Here is a 17675-nt window from a genome sequence, read left to right as displayed (position 1 = left end):
GAGGGACAGAGACACAAAAGAGAGAGGGACAGAGACACAAAAGAGAGAGGGACAGAGACACAAAAGAGAGAGGGACAGAGACACAAAAGAGAGAGGGACAGAGACACAAAAGAGAGAGGGACAGAGACACAAAAGAGAGAGGGACAGAGACACAAAAGAGAGGGACAGAGACACAAAAGAGAGAGGGACAGAGACACAAAAGAGAGAGGGACAGAGACACAAAAGAGAGAGGGACAGAGACACAAAAGAGAGAGGGACAGAGACACAAAAGAGAGAGGGACAGAGACACAAAAGAGAGAGGGACAGAGACACAAAAGAGAGAGGGACAGAGACACAAAAGAGAGAGGGACAGAGACACAAAAGAGAGAGAGAGAGAGGGACAGAGACACAAAAAATAGAGGGACAGAGACACAAAAGATAGAGGGACAGAGACACAAAAGAGAGAGGGACAGAACACAAAAGAGAGAGGGGGACAGAGACACAAAAGAGAGAGGGACAGAGACGCAAAAGAGAGAGGGACAGAGACGCAAAAGAGAGGGACAGAGACACAAAAGAGAGAGGGACAGAGACACAAAAGAGAGAGGAACAGGGACACAAAAGAGAGAGGAACAGGGACACAAAAGAGAGGGGGACAGGGACACAAAAGAGGGAGGGACAGAGACAAAAAGAGAGAGGACAGAGACACAAAAGAGACAGGGACAGAGACACAAAAGAGAGAGGGGCAGAGACACAAAAGAGAGAGGGACAGAGACACAAAAGAGAGAGGGACAGGGACACAAAAGAGAGAGGGACAGAGACACAAAAGAGAGAGGGACAGAGACACAAAAGAGAGGGGGACAGCGACACAAAAGAGGGAGGGACAGAGACACAAAAGAGAGAGGGACAGAGACACAAAAGAGAGAGGGACAGAGACACAAAAGAGAGAGGGGGAGACATAAAAGAGAGAGAAACAGGGACATAAAAGAGAGAGTAACAGGGACACAAAAGGAGGGGTCAGCGACACAAGAGAGGGGGACAGGGACACAAAAGAGAGAGGGACAGGGACACAAAAGAGAGATGGACAGGGACACAAACACAAAAGAGAGAGGAACAGAGACACAAAAGAGAGGGGGACAGAGACACAAAAGAGAGAGGGGCAGAGACACAAAAGAGAGAGGGGCAGAGACACAAAAGCGAGTGGGACAGAGACACAGAAGGGAGGGGGACAGAAACAAAAACGAGAGGGACAGGGACACAAAAGAGAGAGGAACAGCGACACAGAAGAGAGAGGGACAGCGACACAAAAGAGAGAGGAACAGCGATACAAAAGAGAGAGGAACAGCGACACAAAAGAGAGAGGGGCAGAGACACAAAAGAGAGAGGGACAGCTACACAAAAGAGAGAGGAACAGCTACACAAAAGAGAGAGGAACATAGACACAAAAGAGAGAGAGACAGAGACTAAAAGAGAGAGGAACAGGGACACAAAAGAGAGAGGAACAGGGACACAAAAGAGAGAGGAACAGGGACACAAAAGAGAGGGGGACAGAGACACAAAAGAGAGAGGGACAGAGACACAAAAGAGGGGACCAGAGACACAAAAGAGAGAGAGACAGAGACACAAAAGAGAGGGGGACAGAGACACAAAAGAGAGGGGGACAGAGACACAAAGGAGAGACGGACAGAGACACAAAGGAGAGAGGGACAGAGACACAAAGGAGAGAGGGACAGCGACACAAAAGAGAGAGGGACAGAGACACAAAAGAGAGAGGGACAGAGACACAAAAGAGAAAGGGACAGAGACACAAAAGAGAGAGGGACAGAGACACAAAAGAGAGAGGGACAGAGACACAAAAGAGAGAGAGAGAGAGGGACAGTGACACAAAAAATAGAGGGACAGAGACACAAAAGAGAGAGGGACAGAGACACAAAAGAGAGAGGGACAGAAACACAAAGGAGAGGGGGACAGCGACACAAAAGAGAGAGGGACAGAGACGCAAAAGAGAGAGGGACAGAGACGCAAAAGAGAGGGACAGAGACACAAAAGAGAGAGGGACAGAGACACAAAAGAGAGAGGAACAGGGACACAAAAGAGAGAGGAACAGGGACACCAAAGAGAGGGGGACAGCGACACAAAAGAGACAGGGACAGAGACACAAAAGAGACAGGGACAGAGACACAAAAGAGAGAGGGGCAGAGACACAAAAAGAGAGAGGGACAGAGACACAAAAGAGAGAGGACAGGACACAAAAGAGAGAGGGACAGAGACACAAAAGAGAGAGGGACAGAGACACAAAAGAGAGGGGACAGCGACACAAAAGAGGAGGGACAGAGACACAAAAAGAGGAGGGACAGAGACACAAAAGAGAGAGGGACAGAGACACAAAAGAGAGAGGGGGAGACATAAAAGAGAGAGTAACAGGGACATAAAAGAGAGAGTAACAGGGACACAAAAGGAGGGGTCAGCGACACAAGAGAGGGGGACAGGGACACAAAAGAGAGAGGGACAGGGACACAAAAGAGAGATGGACAGGGACACAAACACAAAAGAGAGAGAACAGAGACACAAAAGAGAGGGGGACAGAGACACAAAAGAGAGAGGGGCAGAGACACAAAAGAGAGAGGGGCAGAGACACAAAAGCGAGTGGGACAGAGACACAGAAGGGAGGGGGACAGAACAAAAACGAGAGGGACAGGGACACAAACACAAAAGAGAGAGGAACAGCGACACAGAAGAGAGAGGGACAGCGACACAAAAGAGAGAGGAACAGCGATACAAAGAGAGAGGAACAGCGACACAAAAGAGAGAGGGGCAGAGACACAAAAGAGAGGGGACAGCGACACAAAAGAGAGAGGAACAGCTACACAAAAGAGAGAGGACAGAGACACAAAAGAGAGAGAGAGACAGAGACTAAAAGAGAGAGGAACAGGGACACAAAAGAGAGAGGAACAGGGACACAAAAGAGAGAGGAACAGGGACACAAAAGAGAGGGGGACAGAGACACAAAAGAGAGAGGGACAGAGACACAAAAGAGGGGACCAGAGACACAAAAGAGAGAGAGACAGAGACACAAAAGAGAGGGGGACAGATACACAAAAGAGAGAAGGGAGACAGAGACACAAAAAAGAGGGGGACAGCGACATAAAAGAGAGGGGGACAGAGACACAAAAGAGAGGGACAGACACAAAAAAGAGAGGGACAGACACAAAAGAGAGAGGGACAGAGACACAAAAGAGAGAGGGACAGAGACACAAAAGAGAGAGAGACACACAAGAGAGGAACAGGGACACAAAAGAGAGAGAGACAGCGACACAAAAGAGAGGGGGACAGCGACACAAAAGAGAGGGGGACAGCGACACAAAAGAGAGGGGAACAGCGACACAAAAGAGAGGGGAACAGCGACACAAAAGAGAGAGAGAGACAGCGACACAAAAGAGAGGGGGACAGCGACATAAAAGAGAGGGGGACAGCGACACAAAAGAGAGCGGGACAGCGACACAAAAGAGGGGGACAGCGACACAAAAGAGAGAGGGACAGATACACAAAAGAGAGAGGGACAGAGACACAAAAGAGAGAGGGACAGCGACACAAAAGAGAGAGGGACAGCGACACAAAAGAGAGGGGGACAGCGACACAAAAGAGAGAGGGACAGAGACACAAAAGAGAGAGACAGCGACACAAAAGAGAGGGGGACAGAGACACAAAAGAGAGACAGCGACACAAAAGAGAGAGGGACAGAGACACAAAAGATAGAGACAGCGACACAAAAGAGAGAGGGACAGAGACACAAAAGATAGAGGGACAGGGACACAAAAGATAGAGGGACAGGGACACAAAAGAGAGAGGGACAGGGACACAAAAGAGAGAGGGACAGAGACACATAAGAGAGGGGGACAGCGACACAAAAGAGAGGGGAACAGCGACACAAAAGAGGGGGACAGCGACACAAAAGAGAGAGGGACAGAGACACAAAAGAGAGAGGGACAGCGACACAAAAGAGAGGGGGACAGCGACAGAAAAGAGAGGGGGACAGCGACACAAAAGAGAGGGGGACAGCGACACAAAAGAGAGGGGGACAGCGACACAAAAGAGAGAGGGACAGAGACAAAAAAGAGAGACAGCGACACAAAAGAGAGGGGGTCAGAGACACAAAAGAGAGACAGCGACACAAAAGAGAGAGGGACAGAGACACAAAAGAGAGAGACAGCGACACAAAAGATAGAGGGACAGAGACACAAAAGATAGAGGGACAGGGACACAAAAGAGAGAGGGACAGAGACACAAAAGAGAGGGTAACAGCGACACAAAAGAGAGGGGAACAGCGACACAAAAGAGAGAGACAGCGACACAAAAGAGAGGGGGACAGCGACACAAAAGAAAGGGGGACAGCGACACAAAAGAGGGGGACAGCGACACAAAAGAGAGGGGGACAGCGACACAAAAGAGAGGGGGACAGCGACACAAAAGAGGGGGACAGCGACACAAAAGAGAGAGGGACAGAGACACAAAAGAGAGGGGGACAGCGACACAAAAGAGAGGGGGACAGCGACACAAAAGAGAGAGGGACAGAGACACAAAAGAGAGAGGGACAGAGACACAAAAGAGATAGGGACAGAGACACAAAAGAGAGAGGGACAGCGACACAAAAGAGAGGGGGACAGCGACACAAAAGAGAGAGGGACAGAGACACAAGTGAGGGGGACAGAGACACAAAAGAGAGACAGCGACACAAAAGAGAGAGACAGCGACACAAAAGAGAGAGGGACAGAGACACAAAAGATAGAGGGACAGGGACACAAAAGAGAGAGGGACAGAGACAGCGACACAAAAGAGAGGGGGACAGCGACATAAAAGAGAGGGGGTCAGCGACACAAAAGAGAGGGGGTCAGCGACACAAAAGAGAGGGGGTCAGCGACACAAAAGAGAGGGGGTCAGCGACACAAAAGAGAGGGGGTCAGAGACACAAAAGAGAGAGGGACAGGGACACAAAAGAGAGGGGGTCAGCGACACAAAAGAGAGAGGGACAGAGACACAAAAGAGAGAGACAGCGACACAAAAGAGAGAGACAGCGACACAAAAGAGAGGGGGACAGAGACACAAAAGAGAGAGACAGCGACACAAAAGAGAGGGGGACAGCGACACAAAAGAGAGGGGGACAGAGACACAAAAGAGAGAGGGACAGAGACACAAAAGAGATAGGGACAGAGACACAAAAGAGAGAGGGACAGCGACACAAAAGAGAGGGGGACAGCGACACAAAAGAGAGAGGGACAGAGACACAAGAGAGGGGGACAGAGACACAAAAGAGAGAGGGACAGGGACACAAAAGAGAGGGGGTCAGCGACACAAAAGAGAGAGGGACAGAGACACAAAAGAGAGAGACAGCGACACAAAAGAGAGGGGGACAGAGACACAAAAGAGAGAGACAGCGACACAAAAGAGAGAGGGACAGAGACACAAAAGAGAGAGACAGCGACACAAAAGAGAGAGGGACAGAGACACAAAAGAGAGAGGGACAGAGACACAAAAGAGAGAGGGACAGGGACACAAAAGAGAGAGGGACAGGGACACAAAAGAGAGGGGGACAGCTACACAAAAGAGAGGGGGTCAGTGACACAAAAGAGAGGGGGTCAGCGACACAGAGACACAAAAGAGAGGGGCAGGGACAGAGACACAAAAAGAGAAAGAAGAACGGAGACACAAGTGAGAGAGGGACAGAGACACAAAAAGAGAAAGAAGGACGGAGACGCAAAAAGTGAGAGAGGTACACAAGAATGCACGTGAGAATGAATGGATTGATGATGGGTGGGGGATAAGTACAAGGGTTTGAAATAACGCCACACGCTTTTCGTGTGTTTAGAATAAGACAAATGCACGCACATTAATAATGATGCCGGAATGGCAGCAGAAGAACGAAAGCTAATGGAGTAGTTTTGCGAGAGAGAATAGATAAAAAAAAAATGAATACATAATTTTTTTTTTTAATATACATATATAAATATAGATGTATAAAGCAGGCAGCTGTATTTTTAGTAAACAGCATGTAAAGTTATCTTACATCTCTATTTACATAGGACAGGCACACTTCAACTTACGTCGTTTCGAGTTACAGCTTCGACATTTTTTTTTTTTTGAAAGAAAAAAAAAAAAAAAGGAAGCATAAAAAACATCAACTTCTGTTGATTTATTAAACTTTACGTTGAATAATAAAAAAAAAAAAAAAAAAAACCCATACTTGAAGTGGAAAATCAAAGTACGTGTAAAAAAAATATCCATAAAGCATTTGAACAGCTACAAGCTTTTTTTCCCTTTTTTGGCAAGACTTCCGCCCCAAAAAAAAATTGGCAAAAATCGACATTTCTAAATTACCCCCACACACACACACCTCCATTTCCTTCATCTTTAACTTTTTCACAATTTTTTTCTTTTTTTTTTATTTTTTATCAAAATATGCGGAAAAATACGGAGATTCTGAAAAAAATTTCCACAAATCTTTGTAAAATTTTTTTTTAAGAATTTTTTTCTAAATATGCGGAAAAATACGGACAAGAATTTCAAAACATTTCTGTACTTGAGGTTAGGGTTTTAGAGTTAGGATTAGTGTTGGGAGGAAAAGTCAAAATTGAAGAAGTTGGAGAGGGGGAGGGGGAGAATTTTCACAATGCCGAATTTTGGCAATTTCCTGGAACCTCTGTATCCGAAAACGGGGATTTGGGGGAGAAAAAAAAATTTACAAAAATTAACAAATTTGGGAGAAAATGGGGGTGGTGGTGGGGGGCGACAGAAGTCTTTCCACTTTTTTTTTCCCCGTGTAACTCGGTTTTCAAGTTAAGTCGCATGTCTTGAAACCAATTACCGACGTAAGTTGAGGTAAGCCTGTATTTATAGCTGTCGCATGTGTGAGATAGATAAATAAGGGAAGCCAAATTCATTATTGAGAGAGAGAGAGACAGACAGACAGAGACAGAGAGAGAGACAGAAGGAATATGAGATGTGTAGTGGGGAGGAAGATATACACTGGGTACGGAAGACATAGATGCAGGGCTCGATGCGTACTGTAGATAGCAGGGCGAAAAAATGACGAGGCACTGGTCACACACATTTATATATATCTTCAGTAAATCATAATCCGAAAGAGAAGCACGCTCTAAGTTATATAGCAGTAGAGTATATAGATAAAGATAGATATGGCCGGTCTGTGGGGTTACCTTGGGTTTCACGTCCATAAGCGCTTAAGCTTTACAGCGTTTCTTCAGACCCTAACCCGTTGGCCTATGGCTTCCCAAGAAAATGGGAGATAAAGAAAATATCTTCACGTTAGTGCTTCTTAAGTTAATTTCGGACATAACGAGACATCCTCACCTGCACACATGAGAGAGAGAGAGAGAGAGGAGAGAGAGAGGAGAGAGAGAGAGAGAGAGAGAGAGGAGAGAGAGAGAGAGAGAGAGAGAGAGAGAAAGGATTTGCACACACGTATATAGAGGAGGAGGAGAAAGAGAAAAAGGACGAAAAAGAACACTAGCTGTCTCTAGTTGCTCTGATTTAACTTTCGCTCTCACCGCCATGCTTGCAGGTAGGTGATACCCACTCTTTTGTACGTTTCCTAGCTTTCGATTTCCATGAAAGAAATAGAGCAATTATTAACTCCATTGTATTATTTAAGGTACGCGAGCCCAAATCTCGCTGGACTCAACTTCGTCATAAATACAGAAAGGTGAGCGTGGTATCGACTAACTGCCTACACACAAATTTTCTGGCTTCGTACCTAAACTAGAAACATTCAATTCGACGGCCAAATTTTTTAATTAGTTTTTTTTCTTTTTCAGCTAAATACTTTGAAACTTCGGATACTGGTAGAATGTATCACATAGAATAGGGTTTACTCGTAGTGTTTTCGACAAAATTTTGTATTTTAGAAGTTATTTCGTGTTAAAGCTGTCGTATTTGGGTAATTTTAACCAATCAATGACGTGTATTCAGCTGAAGAAAATTACTGCTGCTGTTTGCGAACAATTTCCGGGTCTACTATATATATATATATATAATATTCTAATATATAAAATCTGTTCTGTCTGTTTGTGCACTTATAACTAGAGTGTTGTTCATCCGATCGCGCTGAAATTTTAAACATGGAGACATAAGAGCGGGACGTTCCATAATCTAAAAAGATTTTCAAAATTGTTAGTTTCAAAATGAGAATCGCTATTTTTGTAATCTTTTTGTCTTGTTTGTTCCGCCATTAAAAGCAATGAGTTTGCTCAGACAGCCGGCACATACCATTTCGCTAGCAACAAGGGGAGTACAGGATGACAGTCAGCCAAAACCGTCGCTATGCTGTCTTTCTTCTTTCCTCTCTCCGTCTCTCTTAATGATGTCCGATTCCACTTGAAGTTGTGTGTGTGTGTGTGTGTGTGTGTGTGTGTGTGTGTGTGTGTGTGTGTGTGTGTGTGTGTGTGTGTGTATATATATATATATATATATATATATATAGTGTTTAAGACACGTTATCAATCAATTATCCTTATTGAGAATAAACAGTCAAGACAGTAAGGTGTTTTGAGGGAAAATTGGCTGCTATTTCTACCAGGTTTAGCTACCATGTAGAGGTTTCCCTCATTGGCTCAAACATACATATATATATAAAAATTGAAATAAAATACTTAAAGCAAACAGTCATCAATTACAAAAGCCAAGGTCCGTGCAGTGTGTCATTGGCCAAATAAATTTCCAACTTCTTGCCTAATGCGAGCCCAGAGCAATCTCTTATCTCTTCCACTATTTCAGTATTACGTCTCTATGTGAGATAATACCTTCGGATTGAAAGTATTTACAGATATATAAATATATATATATATATATATATATATTCATATATATGTGTATATATATTATATATATTCCTTATGCATTCCAAATTTACAGATTTTGACGTATGGGGTATAAAAAGATTCAGTGCTATTTCGGCTACAAATTAAACTTAATTTCCATTTCAAAAATTAAACTTATAATCTTTTCCATAAATCAACTATCGTAAACATTTTATACGATGACGTCACAATTTCTGTGTGTACCTTAAAACACATCAATCATTACGACACACACCTTCACTATCTCTCTCTCTCTCTCACACACACACACGTCCATTTCCTATAGACGTACATACATCTTTTAGTTTCTTTCTCTGTCCTTTTCGCTTTCTCTTCTTTCAATTTCAGCTCTCTTCAAATAATTTTTTTACGGAATGAGCAGGAGAAACACAGAAAAGACGTAATCTCTCCAGAAATAAGTATAAAGCAAGGAGGATTGTAGGAAAACGAAGGCAAGAGTCTGAAGAGAGATGAAATTTTCTCAAGATCAGCAAATGCACGTTGCAGCACTTAATGCTGGATCATTAAATCAATGTTTTAATGAGTAGGCAGAGGTCCCAATAGAATAGCTCTCAGAAACAGACTACGTACAAATTCGTTCTTCACAACTCCTGAAGCTGTTTTCAGATATGATCCATCCCATTCTTATAAAAATGATAACTCTGTTCAAATTGGTGAGCTAAACACAAATTGTCGTTTCTGTAGAGCTTTAAAGTTTTCAAATGAAACAAATGGTATGTGCTGTATTTCGGAACGGTCAGTTTTTTGTTTCTTTTTTTAGCCAAATAAACATTGTTCTTCACTCGTTTATTACTGTTTCTTTACTACCCACAAGGAGCTAAACACAGAGAGGACAAACAAAGACAGACACACGGATTAAGTCGATTATATCGACTCCAGTGCGTAACTGGTACTTAATTTATCGACCCCGAAAGGATGAAAGGCAAAGTCGACCTCGGCGGAATTTGAACTCAGAACGTAACGACAGGCGAAATACGGCTACGCATTTCGCCCGGCGTGCTAACGTTTCTGCCAGCTCGCCGCCTTCTGTTCTTATTCTAACTCGTGTCCATTGTCCGGAAATCTTTCGTCTCATGAAGATGGACAGTGTCGCTCAAGAGGTCACGGATGTGTGACGAAAGATTTCAGGGCACGAGTTTAGAATAAAAACAGTAATAAACGTATGAAGAACGAATATATAGTGCGTGTGTTTATTTGGCAAAATAAAAAAAAAATTACAGCGCAGGAGTGGCTGTGTGGTAAGTAGCTTGTTTACCAACCACATGGTTCCGGGTTCAGTCCCACTGCGTGGCACCTTGGGTAAGTGTCTTCTACTATAGCCTCGGGCCGACCAAAGCCTTGTGAGTGGATTTGGCAGACTGAAACTGAAAGAAGCCCGTCATATATATGTATATATATATATATATGCGTGTTTGTGTGTCTGTGTTTGTCCCCCTAGCATTACTTGACAACCGATGCTGGTGTGTTTATGTCCCCGTTACTTAGCGGTTCGGCAAAAGCAGACCGATAGAATAAGTACTGGGCATACAAAAGAATAAGTCCCGGGGTCGAGTTGCTCGATTAAAGGCGGTGCTCCAGCATGGCCACAGTCAAATGACTGAAACAAGTAATAGAGTAAAAAAATTACAGTCCCGAAATACAACAATAAATAAATAAATAAGAAATTAAATAAAGAGAGGATATTCATAACCGGAGATTTTTTGATTATAGCTCTCTGCTCTATCATAGCGGACTGGACACATCAATCCCAATATCACCATAAATCACCACCACCACCAACAGAATTACTACTTATTACAGAAGCAGTCAACAAGCAAACACGACCATCACAGATATGTGAATCATTTGAAGCACAACGTTAGGGAAATTCCTTTAGTGGATAAATAGGTAAAATATATGTCGGTAGAAGCAACGAGATGTTGACCTTCTTCACCTGATTTCACTATCGCTTTCAAAGCACTATGATGAGAAAGGCGCACACGCGAGTACACACACATTTCTAGAAGGTCAGAGAGTAAACCACACGTTAGTAATTTGCGTAGCGTAACAGTTCTATCAGTTAAATGAATACTAAGGAAATGTACACATGTTAAGCTAACTGAAAATTATAGGTATTTATAATAAGTGTGTGTGCGTACACACACACACGCATAATACAAAAATGGGACAAGAACGCAAAACATCCGGACAACTAGGTGATACAAAAAAGGGACAACAAAACATCCAGATAGACGATACAAAGAAAACAAGGACGAGTCATTCGGAGTTTTCTATCCTCAGTCAAGTTCCAGATTATCTTTGCAATTTCGGCTGGTTATACTATGCCCTTCCTGCTGTCAACCCACACCTGTTTCCAAGGTAATGTATCACTCCATGGCCAGAAAATGTTTTCCATAGGAAACTGGAAACGAACGCCATCATTTGTATTTTTGTTTACAATCATCACATGATGTCAAGACAAGGGTATACACAAATACACATACATGTATGTGTGTGCATGTGTATATATACACACACACATTCATGCATACATACATATATGTTTCTTTATTACCCACAAGGGGCTAAACACAGAGGGGACAAACAAGGACAGACAAAGGGATTAAGTCGATTACATCGACCCCAGTGCGAAACTGGTACTTTATTTATCGACCCCGAAAGGATGAAAGGCAAAGTCAACCTCAGCGGAATTTGAACTCAGAACGTAACGACAGACGAAATACTGCTAGGCATTTTGCCTGGCGTGCTAACGTTTCTGCCAGCTTGCATACATACATCAGGGTTCCTTCACTTTCTCTCAGTGTCACAGTGTGATACAACTTGAGACCATGTGGTTAGATGGTGTCTTAACCACTTAGCCATACCAGCACCAATATATACTTGTATGTATGTGTGTGTGTGTGTGTGTGTGTGTGTGGTGTGTGTGTGTGTGTATGTACGTACGTATGTATGGTGTTGTGCTGTGTTAGGTAATGAAGAAAATAACAGACAAAACGAGAGGGACAAGTTTTAGCAAAGATATTATTTCAATGCTGAGGAAGGAAAGGAAAGGTCCCAAAATTTCAGACACTAGTCCTCTATCTGAAAAAGAAAAGAATGGAAGAGAAAAATAGAAAAGTTGGAAAAAGGAAAAAGTTTAAGGACCAGGTAGGAGTGCAATTCTATGGGGAGGAACTAGGAACAAAGGAGTTAGGGTTAGGGTTTGTGCATATACAGGAGGGTATCTGTGTATAGAGATGGGAATAGGGGACAGTGTGTGTAAGTATTGCAGAGTACCTACATTTACTTAGGGTGTCAGGTGTACATGGTGGGAGGGTAGTGGTGTGAGATAGTGGATGTGTGGGAGGACTGTGTAGATTTGATCATATAGGTGAGAGGAAGGTGTGGAAGTGAAAGCGAAGGGAAAACCATTGAAGAAAACATAATTTGTGAGAAAAGTATATATAATAGAGCTTAAAATAGATCTTTTATCTTTCACTGCTTTCAGTCATTTGACTGTGGCCAGGCATGCTATGAAGAATTTCAGTTGATCAAATCAACTCCAGGATTTATTCTTTGTATGCCTAATACTTATTATATCGGTCTCTTTTGCCGAACTGCTAAGTTACGGAGATGTAAATACACCCAAATTGGTTGTCTAGTGTCACCAGATATCACAATACAATCTAACTTGGTGTGTGCTCAGTTCAACATAACATCGTCCCAATGTCTGCCCTCATCATAGCTTATAACCCAGCACAATTACCTTTAATGACCTACTGCTACCAACTTTGACACTGTGGGTATGAAGGCCACTTATTTCTTCTATGTGCCATTTGGATGAAATGCAAACATGTCACTAACCATGTACAAATGCATTATATGCATGTGTGCACATTATTAGATCACTTTACATGTATATAAATATATATGTGTGCATATATTTGTGTGTGTGTGTGTACCATCATTTTAATGTCTACCCCATGCTTGCATAGATCAGATGAGAGTATGTTGAGGCAGAGTTTTCTGTAACCAGGACCCTACTATCACCAACCGACATGCCATTCATTTCCAAATGAAGTAATAATCAACCGGTTTATCAAACAACAAAAGCCCATTCATCATAGATATACAAAGATTGTGCAACATGTCGAGAAGTCCACAAACACTTTCACTGTGGACTGCAAACAAATGATATCAACAGGAAGCTATTGTTTACAAACTACCAAATGCAAGAGAAATATTGGGTTGTCCGGAAAGTCCATGCCGATTTTTAAAGGAAAGAAAAAGGTCAATAAATACTTGCCATTACATTTTTAATCAACCAAATATGAACCATTTTGTTGCACAGTGCGTTTCCATCTTTCCTTTAACTTGAAAATAACCTCTTCCCAGAATTCAGGTGGTTTCATGGCAAAGAATTCATCAAAGTATATTTTTACGTCATCCAAGGAATTGAAATGTTTACCCTTAAGACTATTCTGCAGAGACCTGAATAAGTGGAAATCCGAAGGAGCAATATCTGGTGAATATGGAGGGTGGGGTAACACATCCCAGCCGAGCTGCAGCAATTTTTGTCTGGTTCCCAAAGCAACAAGTGCCGAAAATGAACTTTCTTATCTTCCATTTTAAAAGGTTACAGAATTAACACAGGTTATAAGAACATAAATCTTCTTCCACGAAAAGATAGCTTAAACTGAGCTCTAAATGGAGGTGTAGTGAAATCCTATTTTATGGACTCGACCATGTTCTAAAATAAGTCGAAAGGTAAGCTACTATAAATCGACACAAACTTTCCGGACAACCCAATACAAACTCACAGATACAGGCATGCACATGCACACACACACACACACACACAATGGGCATCTTTCAGCTTCTGTCTACCAAAGGTTTCAGCTGGTCTAAGGTTGTAGTAGAATACAATTACGCAAAGTACTATACAGAGAGGCTGAAACCAAAACCAGCAGATTAGGAAACAAATTATTTAACAACACATCAATGCCTGTCTTAAAGTACATTAAACTTGAGTGCTACAAGAGTAACAAATTTGAAATGTGTGTGTGGTGTGTGTGTGTGTTCATTTATTTCAGGATCATCACTCAAGATTAATGTATTTTAAGACATTTCTCAGACATTTAAGATAACCTTTAACCATAAATAACTACTATGTACTTGAGAAAGAAAGATTAGCAATCAAACAAAGTAAAGGACACAAAATTAAATTTAAAATCATAATGTCTGGGGATGTCTCACAAGCAAACAATAAGCTTAGAGAAGCTATTCCTTGGCTCCTGGGTTGTTGTCTAAGTTTCAATAGTCAATCTCAAATCCAAATCATTTGTGAATCAATCAATAATGAAAAAAGAAAATGAATCAATGAAGAAGCTTCTAATGTGGTCACTTAGCTTGCTAAAAATAACAACTACATGCCCTCAAATTATACCTGTCTTTTCTGATAGTGTTTTTACTAGTTGTCTTGTATATTTTTTGTATTTCTTTCCTGAGTAGGTTATGGTAAAAATTCTTGTTTAAATGATACAGGTTGCCAGTTTTATCTGATTTGTGTTTTTGTTTTGTTTTCTTTTTGTTTTTTTGTAGGCATATAATGTTTATATTTACACATCACATATTTGAGTGTGTGTATGCATGTTTACATATGACTAATAAATATGTTACATTTTATAGGACTTCCTATTTTTGTTAACATGCCTGTTTGATGAGTTTGTTATCTATATCCTTCTTGATGAGATTGATGCATTGCTAACCATAATTTATCCTGTCGGACGTTTTTAGAATGCAGCTGTCCAAACTTGTGTAGAAGAATTCAAGATATAAATAGTTTAACAACATCTCGAGAGCTTGTTTCCTTATTCAATTTTCCTATTTTCTACTAAATATGACTTACTATCATCGAAAATCATCATCGTTTAACGTCCGCTTTCCATGCTAACATGGGTTGGATGTATGACTGAGGGCTGGCGAACCAGATGGCTGCACCAGGCTTCAATCTTGATCTGGCAGAGTTTCTACAGCTGGATGCCCTTCCTAATGCCAACTATCCTGGAATTAAATCCTGGGACACTTAAGCAACATTTAGCTACCTTGTAATTATTCCCCTGGATTTTTCCTATAAATTATATATACATATATATATATATATATATATATATATATATAGCATCATCATCATCGTTTAATGTCCACTTTCCATGCTGGCATGGGTTTGATGGTTTGACTGAGGGCTCGCAAGCCAGAACGCTGCACCAAGCTCAATCCAATCTGGCAAAGTTTCTACAGCTGGATGCCCTTCCTAATGCCAACCACTCCAACAGTGTAGTGGGAGCTTTTTACGTGCCACCGGCATGAGAGTCAGTCAGGCAGTACTGGCATCGACCATGCTTGAAAGGTACTTTTTATGTGCCACTGGCACAGGACCAGTCAGGCAGCACTGGCATCGACCACACTTAAATGATGCTTTTTATGTACCACCATCATGGGTGCCAATTAGGCAGTACTGTCATCAGACATGATGACTTCACTTGCCTCAACAGGTCTTCTCAAGCACAGTTTATTGCCCAATGATTGAAGGGTACTCTTAAATAGGCTGGTTATGTTGCACTGGCATAGGCCACAGTTACGGTCTCACTTGGCTTGCTGGGTCTTCTCAAGCACAGCATATCTCCAAAGGTCTCGATCTCTTATTCCTTTGGTGAAGCCCAACATTTGAAGGTCGTGCTTCACCACCTCATCCCAGGTGTTCCTGGGTCTACCTCTTCTGCTAGGGTGTGACTCCTTCATACAGTTGTCCTCATCCATACGCAATACATGACCATACCAACGCAGTCATCTCTCTTGCACACCACATCTGATGCTTCTCGTCGAACTTTTCTCTCAGGGTGCTTACATTCTATCGTGTATGCACACTGACATTACACATCCAGTGGAGCATACTAGCTTCATTCTTTGCAAGCTTATGCATGTCCTTAGCAGCCGCAGCCCATGTTTCTCTGCCATGCAGCATGGCTATTTGCACACATGTGTCATACAGTCTACCTTTTACTATATATATATATATGTGTATATATATAGATATAGATATATATATATACACACACACACAACAGGCTTCTTTCAGTTTCCATCTACCAAATCCACTCATGAAGCTATAGTAGAAGACACTTGCCCAAGGTACCATGCAGTGGGACTAAGCCATGTGGTTGGGTAGCAAGCTTCTTAACACACATCCCCGACAGCGCTTACATATATATGGCAATGTGTTTCAGAAGTCTAGTTTGCAACCATGTGGTTTACAAGTTTGGTCCCATGCATAGTACCTTGGAGAAATGTCGGTTATTATAGCCAAGACCAACCAATGTCTTGTGAGAAGACTTGGTAGACAGAAACTTCAAAGGCAAGAGGGGACTTTGTGGAAAAAAATTACCCCTTTATAGAGAATTGTAGGGGTATTTGCTCAAAGCAAAATCTCACTTCAGTTGACATTTCTTAAATTTTTATGGTTTCTGGTGGATTTAGCACTGGTAAATTTAGCAAAGCTAGTTTTATGATTTACTTGAACAATCCTAATCTCATGTGCTTGTGAGCGCAAAGCATCCACACTACTGCTGCATAAAAGCACCCAGTACACTCTGTGCAGTTGTAGGTTCAAAGAAGTGCATCCAGACATAGAAACCATGTCAAAACAAATATGGAGCCCATGCAGCTCTTCAACTGGCCAGTTCTTCTCAAACCATCCAACCCATGCCAGCATAGAAAACAGATGTTAAATGATGCTGCTGATATACACACATATATTTCTGTTGAGATTCACAAGACAAAATATGTTTCAAGGGTTCTCTACAATAAAAAGTTTTCAGATCAAGACTTAACCTTTTCGTTACCAACCCGGCCAAAACCAGCTCTGGCTCTGTAGTATAAATGTCTTGTTTCCATAAGTTTTTCATTAAAATATACCACCAAACCTTAGTCGCAATTTATGTTCCTAACACTAGCTTAATGATAACTAAGTTATTTTACTAAATTCTTTGTTATATTTAAGATAATTGAAAGAAACACAGAGCATCTCAAAATAAATACAGTAATGAAAGGGTTAAACTGGTGAAATCAGTGCTGTACCAACATGCCAATGATTTAAAGTAGTGAAAGAATAAGTCTCTTTGCATAACAATAATATTCCAGTTTCTCTTACATAAATTAATCAAACAGTTTGAAAGAATAACAATATCTAAAAATTATAATTAGAAGCAATCATGTTGATACTCTTAAAACAGAGTAAGAGAGAAAGAGAATCTTTCAGAGCATTATAAAATGCCTTTGCTGTACAAAATGACTGAAATATCAATGTTATTATTATATTTGGGTTTTATACCAAGAGATTCTAACAGCTAGCCAAAAAGATGTAGTAACATCAATAATATTCAAAGGAAATTATTAAGTTGGCAAAATAATTTACTCAATACAATGTCAACAAAAAATTATCATCAAACATGGGAAAAAAATCCATGAATGGTGTTCTTCAAAGTACTGTACAAAAACAAATCATTTATGTAAGGGATCTGGAAAATGAAATAGATGCAATGCAGTACAGACAGCCATCATGCTATGGAAACACTGCATTCCGGAAAATTATACCTTAACATGAGATTCCATTACATGAAATGTGTTTCCCATTGAACTCCATGTAAACATGAAAGTTAATGAAAGATAGGTCTTATAATGGAATTCAACATTACAGCAAGAATTCTGCAATGCAATGTTTTGTAAGAGGTTGGGGGTGCATGTAAAACCAAAGTCTTTGCTAATGTTCCT

The 17675-nt window shown here is 41.5% G+C and overlaps 1 protein-coding gene across 2 annotated transcripts in view; it reads right to left on the bottom strand.

The window, feature by feature from the left end:
- LOC115215375 overlaps positions 1-17675 on the bottom strand; it is a 215303-nt gene that overhangs the window by 159888 nt on the left and 37740 nt on the right. The window lies entirely within an intron of this gene.

Source organism: Octopus sinensis, linkage group LG9 (genome assembly GCF_006345805.1).
Source record: "Octopus sinensis linkage group LG9, ASM634580v1, whole genome shotgun sequence".
Classification (NCBI taxonomy): domain Eukaryota; kingdom Metazoa; phylum Mollusca; class Cephalopoda; order Octopoda; family Octopodidae; genus Octopus; species Octopus sinensis.
This window is presented reverse-complemented; position numbering and strand designations above follow the sequence as displayed.